Raw genomic sequence first — 8,795 nt, forward strand, 5'->3', positions numbered from 1 at the left:
GGCGATCGGCCGCGCTCACGGGGGGAGCGCGGCCGATCGCGGCCGAGTGTCAGCTGCTTATCGCAGTTGACATCCGGCACTATGTGCCCGGAGCGGTCACGGACCGCCCCCGGCACATTAACCCCCGGCACACCGCGATCAAACATGATCGCGATGTGCTGGCGGTGCAGGGAAGCATCGCGCAGGGAGGGGGCTCCCTGCGGGCTTCCCTGAGACCCACGCAGCAACGCGATGTGATCGCGTTGCTCCGGGGGTCTCTTACCTCCTCCCTGCAGCAAGTCCCGGATCCAAGATGGCCGCGGATCCGGGTCCTGTAGGGAGGGAGGTGGCTTACCAAGTGCCAGAGCAGGCACTTGGTAACGCTGCAGCGCTGTTTGACAGATCAGTGATCTGTCAGAGTGCTGTGCAAACTGGCAGATCACTGATCTGTATTGTCCCCCCCTGGGACAAAGTAAAAAAGTAAAAAAAAAAATTTACAAGTGTGTAAAAAAAAAAAAATCCTAAATAATGAAAAAAAAAAAAAAATATTATTCCCATAAATACATTTCTTTATCTAAATAAAAAAACAAAACAATAAAAGTACACATATTTAGTATCGCCGCGTCCATAACGACCCGACCTATAAAAATGGCCCACTAGTTAACCCCTTCAGTAAACACCGTAAGAAAAAAAAAAAACGAGGCAAAAAACAACGCTTTACTATCATACCGCCAAACAAAAAGTGGAATAACACGCGAACAAAAAGAGAGATATAAATAACCATGGTACCGCTGAAAGCGTCATCTTGTCCCGCAAAAAACGAGCCGCCATACAGCAACATCAGCAAAAAATTAAAAAAGTTATAGTCCTCAGAATAATGTGATGCAAAAATAATTATTTTTTCTATAAAATAGTTTTTATCGTATAAAAGCGCCAAAACATAAAAAAATGACATAAATGAGGTGTCGCTGTAATCGTACTGACCCGAAGCATAAAACTGCTTTATCAATTTTACCAAACGCGGAACGGTATAAATGCCTCCCCCAAAAGAAATTCATGAATAGCAGGTTTTTGCTAATTCTGCCTCACAAAAATAGGAATAAAAAGCGATCAAAAAATGTCATGTGCCCGAAAGTGTTACCAATAAAAACATCAACTCGTCCCGCAAAAAACAAGACCTCACATGATTCTGTGGATTTAAATATGGAAAAATTATAGCTCTCAAAATGTGGTAACGCAAAAAATATTTTTTGCAATAAAAAGCGTCTTTCAGTGAGTGACAGCTGCCAATCATAAAAATCCGCTAAAAAACCCGCTATAAAAGTAAATCAAACCCCCCTTCATTACCCCCTTAGTTAGGGAAAAATAATTTTTTTTTAAAAAATGTATTTATTTCCATTTTCCCATTAGGGTTAGGGCTAGGGTTAGGGTTAGGGCTAGGGTTAGGGTTAGGGTTAGGGTTAGGGCTTGGGTTAGGGTTAGGGTTAGGGCTAGGGTTAGGGCTAGGGTTAGGGTTAGGGCTAGGGTTAGGGCTAGGGTTAGGGCTAGGGTTAGGGTTAGGGCTAGGGTTAGGGTTAGGACTAGGGCTAGGGTTAGGGCTAGGGTTAGGGCTAGGGCTAGGGTTATGCTTAGGGCTAAGGTTAGGGCTAGGGTTAAGGCTACAGTTATGGTAAAGGCTACAGTTAGGGTTAAGGCTACAGTTAGGGTTAAGGCTACAGTTAGGGATGGGGCTAAAGTTAGGGTTAGGGTTTGGATTACATTTGCAGTTGGGAATAGGGTTGGGATTAGGGTTAGGGGTGTGTCTGGGTTAGAGGTGTGGCTAGGGTTACCGTTGGAATAAGGGTTAGGGGTGTGTTTGGATTAGGCTTTCAGTTATAATTGGGGGGTTTCCACTGTTTAGACACATCAGGGGCTCTCCAAACGCGACATGGTGTCCGATCTCAATTCCAGCCAATTCTGCGTTGAAAAAGTAAAACAGTGCTCCTTCCCTTCCGAGCTCTCCCGTGTGCCCAAACAGGAGTTTACCCCAACATATGGGGTATCAGCGTACTCAGGACAAATTGGACAACAACTTTTGGGGTCCAATGTCTCCTGTTACCCTTGGGAAAATACAAAACTGGGGGCTAAAAAATAAATTTTGTGGGAAAAAAAAGGTTTTTTAATTTTCACGGCTCGGCGTTATAAACTGTAGTGAAACACTTGGGGGCTCAAAGTTCTCACAACACATCTAGATAAGTGTTTTGGGGGGTCTATTTTCCAATATGGGGTCACTTGTGGGGGGTTTCTACTGTTTAGATACATTAGGGGCTCTGCAAACGCAATGTGACGCCTGCAGACAATTCCATCTAAGTCTGCATTCCAAATGGCGCTCCTTCCATTCCGAGCCCTCCCATGCGCCCAAACGGTGGTTCCTCCCCACATATGGGGCATCAGCGCACTCAGGACAAATTGGACAACAAATTTTGGGGTCCAATTTCTCCTGTTACCCTCGAGAAAATACAAAACTGGGGGTTAAAAATAATTTTGGGGGGATTTTTTTTTTTTTTTCACGGCTCTGCGTTAGAAACTGTAGTGAAACACTTGGGGGCTCAAAGTTCTCACAACACATCTAGATAAGTTCCTTTGGGGGTCTAGTTTCCAATATGGGGTCACTTTTGGGGGGTTTCTACTGTTTAGGTACATTAGGGGCTCTGCAAACGCAATGTGACGCCTGCAGACCATTCCATCTAAGTCTGTATTTCAAATGGCGCTCCTTCCCTTCCGAGCCTTCCCATGCGCCCAAACGGTGGTTCCCCCCCACATATGGGGTATCAGCGCACTCAGGACAAATTGCTCAACAAATTTTGGGGTCCAATTTCTCCTGTTACCCTTGGGAAAATACAAAACTGGGGGCTAAAAAATAATATTTGTGGGAAAACATTTTTGTTTTATTTTTACGGCTCTGCATTATAAACTTCTGTGAATCTCTTGGTGGGTCAAAGTGCTCACCACACATCTAGATAAGTTCCTTAGGGGGTCTACTTTCCAAAATGGTGTCACTTGTGGGGGGTTTCAATATTTAGGCACATCAGTGGCTCTCCAAACGCAACATGGCGTCTCATCTCAATTCCTGTGAATTTTGCATTGAAAAGTCAAACGGCGCTCCTTCCCTTCCGAGCTCTCCCATGCGCCCAAACAGTGGTTTACTGCCACATATGGGGTATCAGCGTACTCGGGACAAATTGGACAACAACTTTTGAGGTCCAATTTCTTCTCTTACCCTTGGAAAAATAAAAAATTGGGGGCAAAAATATAATTTTTGTGAAAAAATATGATTTTTTATTTTTACGGCTCTGCATTATAAACTTCTGTGAAGCACTTGGTGGGTCAAAGTGCTCACCACACATCCAGATAAGTTCCTTAGGGGGTCTACTTTCCAAAATGGTGTCACTTGTGGGGGGTTTCAATGTTTAGGCACATCAGTGGCTCTCCAAACGCAACATGGCGTTCCATCTCAATTCCTGTCAATTTTGCATTGAAAAGTCAAATGGCGCTCCTTCCCTTCCGAGCTCTGTCATGCGCCCAAACAGTGGTTTACCCCCACATATGGGGTATCAGCGTACTCAGGACAAATTGTACAACAACTTTTTGGTTCCAATTTCTTCTCTTACCATTGGGAAAATAAAAAATTGGGGGCAAAAAAAATCATTTTTTTCACAAAAATTATTTTTTATTTTTACGGTTCTGCATTATAAGCTTCTGTGAAGCTCTTGGTGGGTCAAAGTGCTCACCACACCTCTAGATAAGTTCCTTAGGGGTTCTACTTTCCAAAATGGTGTCACTTGTGGGGGGCTTCAATGTTTAGGCACATCAGTGGCTCTTCAAACGCAACATGGCGTCCCATCTCAATTCCTATCAATTTTGCATTGAAACGTCAAATGGCGCTCCTTCCCTTCCGAGGTCTTCCATGCGCCCAAATAGTGGTTTACCCCCACATATGGGGTATCAGAGTACTCAGGAAAAATTGTGAAACAACTTTTTGGTTCCAATTTCTTCTCTTACCATTGGGAAAATAAAAAATTGGGGGCAAAAAGATCATTTTTTTTCACAAAAATTATTTTTTATTTTTACGGTTCTGCATTATAAACTTCTGTGAAGCACTTGGTGGGTCAAAGTGCTCACCACACCTCTAGATAAGTTCCTTAGGGGTTCTACTTTCCAAAATGGTGTCACTTGTGGGGGGCTTCAATGTTTAGGCACATCAGTGGCTCTCCAAACGCAACATGGCATCCCATCTCAATTCCAGTCAATTTTGCATTAAAAAGTCAAATGGCACTCCTTCGCTTTCAAGCTCTGTCATGCGCCCAAACAGTGGTTTACCTCCACTTATGGGGTATCGGCGTACTCAGGACAAATTGTACAACAAGGTTTGGGGTTCATTTTCTCCTGTAACTCTTGGCAAAATAAAACAAATTGGAGCTGAAGTAAATTTTTTGTGAAAAAAAGTTAAATGTTCATTTTTATTTAAACATTCCAAAAATTCCTGTGAAACACCTGAAGAGTTGATAAACTTCTTGAATGTGGTTTTGAGAACCTTGAGGGGTGAAGCTTTTAGAATGGTGTCACATTTGGGTATTTTCTATCATATAGACCCCTCAAAATGACTTCAAATGAGATGTGGTCCCTAAAATAAAATGGTGTTGTAAAAATGAGAAATTGCTGGTCAACTTTTAACCCTTATAACTCCCTAACAAAAAAAAATTTTGGTTCCAAAATTGTGCTGATGTAAAGTAGACATGTGGGAAATGTTACCTATTAAGTATTTTGTGTGACATATCTCTGTGATTTAATTGCATAAAAATTCAAAGTTGGAAAATTGCGAAATTTTCAAAATTTTCGCCATGTTTCCGTTTTTTTCACAAATAAACGCAGGTAATATCAAAGAAATTTTACCACTATCATGAAGAACAATATGTCATGAGAAAACATTGTCAGAATCCGTTGAAGCTTTCCAGAGTTATAACCTCATAAAGGGACAGTGGTCAGAATTGTAAAAATTGGCCCGGTGCATAACGTGCAAACCACCCTTGGGGGTAAAGGGGTTAAGGTTCAGGAAATCCAACTGTCTACAATTGTTTTTTGTTTAATTCACATATAAAGATAATGAAGCTATTGTTTAGATGTTTCATTAGATTTTCAAGTTCCACAGATGTACCCTTCCACATAAAGCACGTCATCAATATAATGCATCCAGTTATGAAAGGTATTTATTCCTGAGGGTTAATCAATATGTAAAATCCCTCTTTCCCATGCAGCCAAGAAGAAAGTGGTATAAGCAGGAACACAAGTCACCTCCTTGGTAGTATCCTGGGTCTAAAAGTAGCACAAGGAAAACAAGGACACTGAGTTTTAAGATACAGTGGGAAAAATAAGTATTTGATACACTGCAAGTTTTACCACCTACAAAGAATTGAAAACCTAAAAATTAAACCAAAATATCACATTGTATGATTTTTAAATAATTAACTTGCATTTTATTACCTGAAATAGGTATTTGATCAGCTACCAATCAGCAAGATTTCTTTCTCTCATAAACCTGTTAATTTTTCTTTAAGAAGCCCTCCTACTCTGCACCCATTACCTGTATTAATTATACCTATTTCAACCTGTTACCTGTATAAAATACACTTGTCCACACACTCAATCAATCACACTCCAGCCTCTCCACCATGGTCAAGAGCAAATAGCTGTTTAATGACACCAGGGACAAAATTGTAGACCTGCACAAGGTTGGGATGTGCTAAAAGAAAGTTGGTGAGAAGGCAACAACTGCTGGCACAATTAGTAGAAAATAGAAGACATGCAAGATGACTGTTAATCTTCCTTGATCTGGAGCTCCATGTAAGATCTCACCTTGTTGGGTAAGCATGATTCTGGAAAAGATCAGGAATCAGCCCAGAGCTACATGGGAGGACCAGGACAATGACCTGAAAAGATCAGGAACCACAGTCTCAAACATTACATTTGGTAACACACTATGCTGCCATGGATTAAAATCCCACAGGGCACGCAAGGTCCGACTGCTCATGCCAGCACATGTGCAGGCCCGTTTGAAGTTTGCCAATGACCATCTGGATGATGCCAATGAGGCACAGGAGAAAGTATTGTGTTCAGATGAGACCAAAATAGAACATTTTAATATCAGCTCCACTTGTATTTGGAGGAAGAAGAAGGATGGGTGTGTTAGGTGTCGAGTTCCCGCCTCTGCACAGGGGGAATCTTGAACCATCTCTGCTGTGGTCTCCCATTCTTCTCCAGCCACAGTGGAGTCTGCTCAGCGGAGACGTCGTTCCCAGCGTCTTGCTCAGTCTCACTCTGTGCATAGGATTACTGCTGCTTTGCCTGCTTCTGCCATTGAAGCCAGTGCTGGGCAGCGGCGAGCAGACGCTTTTGGGATCTAAGTCCTGCTTTTTCCCTTCTGAGCATGCCCAGGGGGAGATCTCCCATTGGAGATCGAGGGTCACATGCTCAGATGCTGCAGCGGTTCCCATTGGTCCTTTATTGGAAGGTCCTGAACGTGCTGCAGCTATATAAGCTGAACATGACCACACGGCCATGCGCTAGTGTACATTTGGAAACGTGTGTGTGTTGTGAGTGAAAGTCATTCATTAAAATCCCCTCCCTATTGTATGACTGTTCGCGGAAGGTGGGTGATTGCTATCTAGCGCCCGACTTAGCTACCAGCACGTTACTCCATACAGCGTCTAATTGCTGTGACCGCCAGTGCGGCGCCGTGTGCTTTCACAGCGCTTTCCTGACCCAAGCCTGGGTGGTTAGTGGCGTCCGCCAGTGCGGCACCGCATGCACTCTCGTGCATCTGTTATTATTTACTTTGGTTACGCTGACACCCCCTTAGCGGTGTCGAGCGCAAGTAGTCTAGTCGGACTCGGATCCCAAGTCTTGGGACTGAGCTTGGTGACTGCTTGCTTGCGCTCTTGTGTGCGGAACCGCGGCCCTGTGACTTAACAGGGTTCGCTTCCTTCACACAGGGCGAAGTTAACCAGAGTGTGTATTCACATTGTACCGCCATATAGTCCGTCACTACTTGGCAGCAGGTTCCATCTCTGCACGGTGGACCCCGGGCTGCGAACGCACCTTAATCTATCTTATTATTTGGTGCGTTCCGCTAGCCCTAACAGGGTACAACCCTGAGAACACTGTCCCAACTGTGAAGTATGATGGGGAAACACCAATCTTTTGGGAGTGCTTTTCTGCAAAGGGGACAGGACCACTGCACTGTATTGAAGGGAGGATGGATGGGATAATGTATGATGAGATTTTGGTCAACAACTTTCTTCCCTCAGTAAGATCATTGAAGATGGGTCGTGGCTGGGTTTTCAAGAATGACAATGGTGAGAAACACACAACCATGGCAACTAAAGGTACCTTCACACATAACGATATCGTTAACGATATCGTTGCTTTTTGTGACGTAGCAACGATATCGTTAAGGAAATCGTTATGTGTGACAGCGACCAACGATCAGGCCCCTGCTGGGAGATTGTTGGTCGCTGAGGAAAGTCCAGAACTTTATTTCGTCGCTGTCGAAGCGATGTCTTCACTGGTAACCAGGGTAAACATCGGGTTACTAAGCGCAGGGCCATGCTTAGTAACCCGATGTTTACCATGGTTACCAGCATAAACGTTAAAAAAACAAACACTACATACTTACCTTCAGCTGTCTGTTCCCGGCGCTCTGCTTCTCTGCACTCCTCCTGCATCCTGTGTCAGCGCCGGCCAGCCGAAAAGCACAGCGGTGACGTCACCGCTCTGCTTTCCGGCTGACCAGCGCTGACAGTGCAGAGGAAAGCAGAGCGCCGGAGGACAGACAGCTGAAGGTAAGTATGTAGTGTTTGTTTTTTTAACGTTTATGCTGGTAACCATGGTAAACATCGGGTTACTAAGCGCGGCCCTGCACTTAGTAACCCGATGTTTACCTTGGTTACCGGGGACCTCGGCATCGTTGGTCAATGGAGAGCTGTCTGTGTGACAGCTCTCCCGCGACCAAACAGCGACAATGCAGCGATCAACATCGTTGTCGGTATCGCTGCAGCATCGCTGAGTGTGACGGTACCTTAAGGAGTGCCTCTGTAAGAAGCATTTCAAGGTCCTGGAGTGGCCTAGCTAGTTTCCTGACTGAACCCAATAGAAAATCTTTGGAGGAAGCTGAAACTCAATGTTGCCCAGTAACAAGACCAAAACTTGAAAGATCTGGAGAAGATCTGTATGATGAAGTGGGCCAAAAATTAGGAAAACTTGTAAAATTGGCAGAGTAGCCAATACTTATTTTCCTTCACAGTATATTTTAGGAATATCAACAGCAAATCACAGAGTTTTCTTTCTAAATCACTGGACATAAAAAACAAAAGCCACAGCACTCATCTTATCTACATTTATAATGGAAGTGTAAAGTAACGCATGTCTATGGTGAATCATATACATGTTAGGCTTCTTTTACACTCACCGGGTTTTTTGCGGTTTGCCATATTTCCGGTTTCCAATACTGTGGAAAAAGTATTGGAAAAAAAATATGGCGTTCCTCAAAACCGGACGTCACGGTGCATTGCAAAAACAAGCTTCCATTGTTTTTGCGGCCCCATTGATTTTCAATGGGGGCTGTGTCCGTGAGCCCTGAAAAAGATCGAGCAGGCTCGATCTTTTTTCACAGCCATAAATACGGCCCTCACAGCCATATGGCGCACCATGGATTTATTGCAGCCCATTTTTGCGGTCCTATAGAAATCTATTGGGGCCGCAAAAACAGGATGCAAAACCAT

Source organism: Ranitomeya imitator, chromosome 3, assembly GCF_032444005.1.
Source record: "Ranitomeya imitator isolate aRanImi1 chromosome 3, aRanImi1.pri, whole genome shotgun sequence".
Taxonomy (NCBI): Eukaryota; Metazoa; Chordata; class Amphibia; order Anura; family Dendrobatidae; genus Ranitomeya; species Ranitomeya imitator.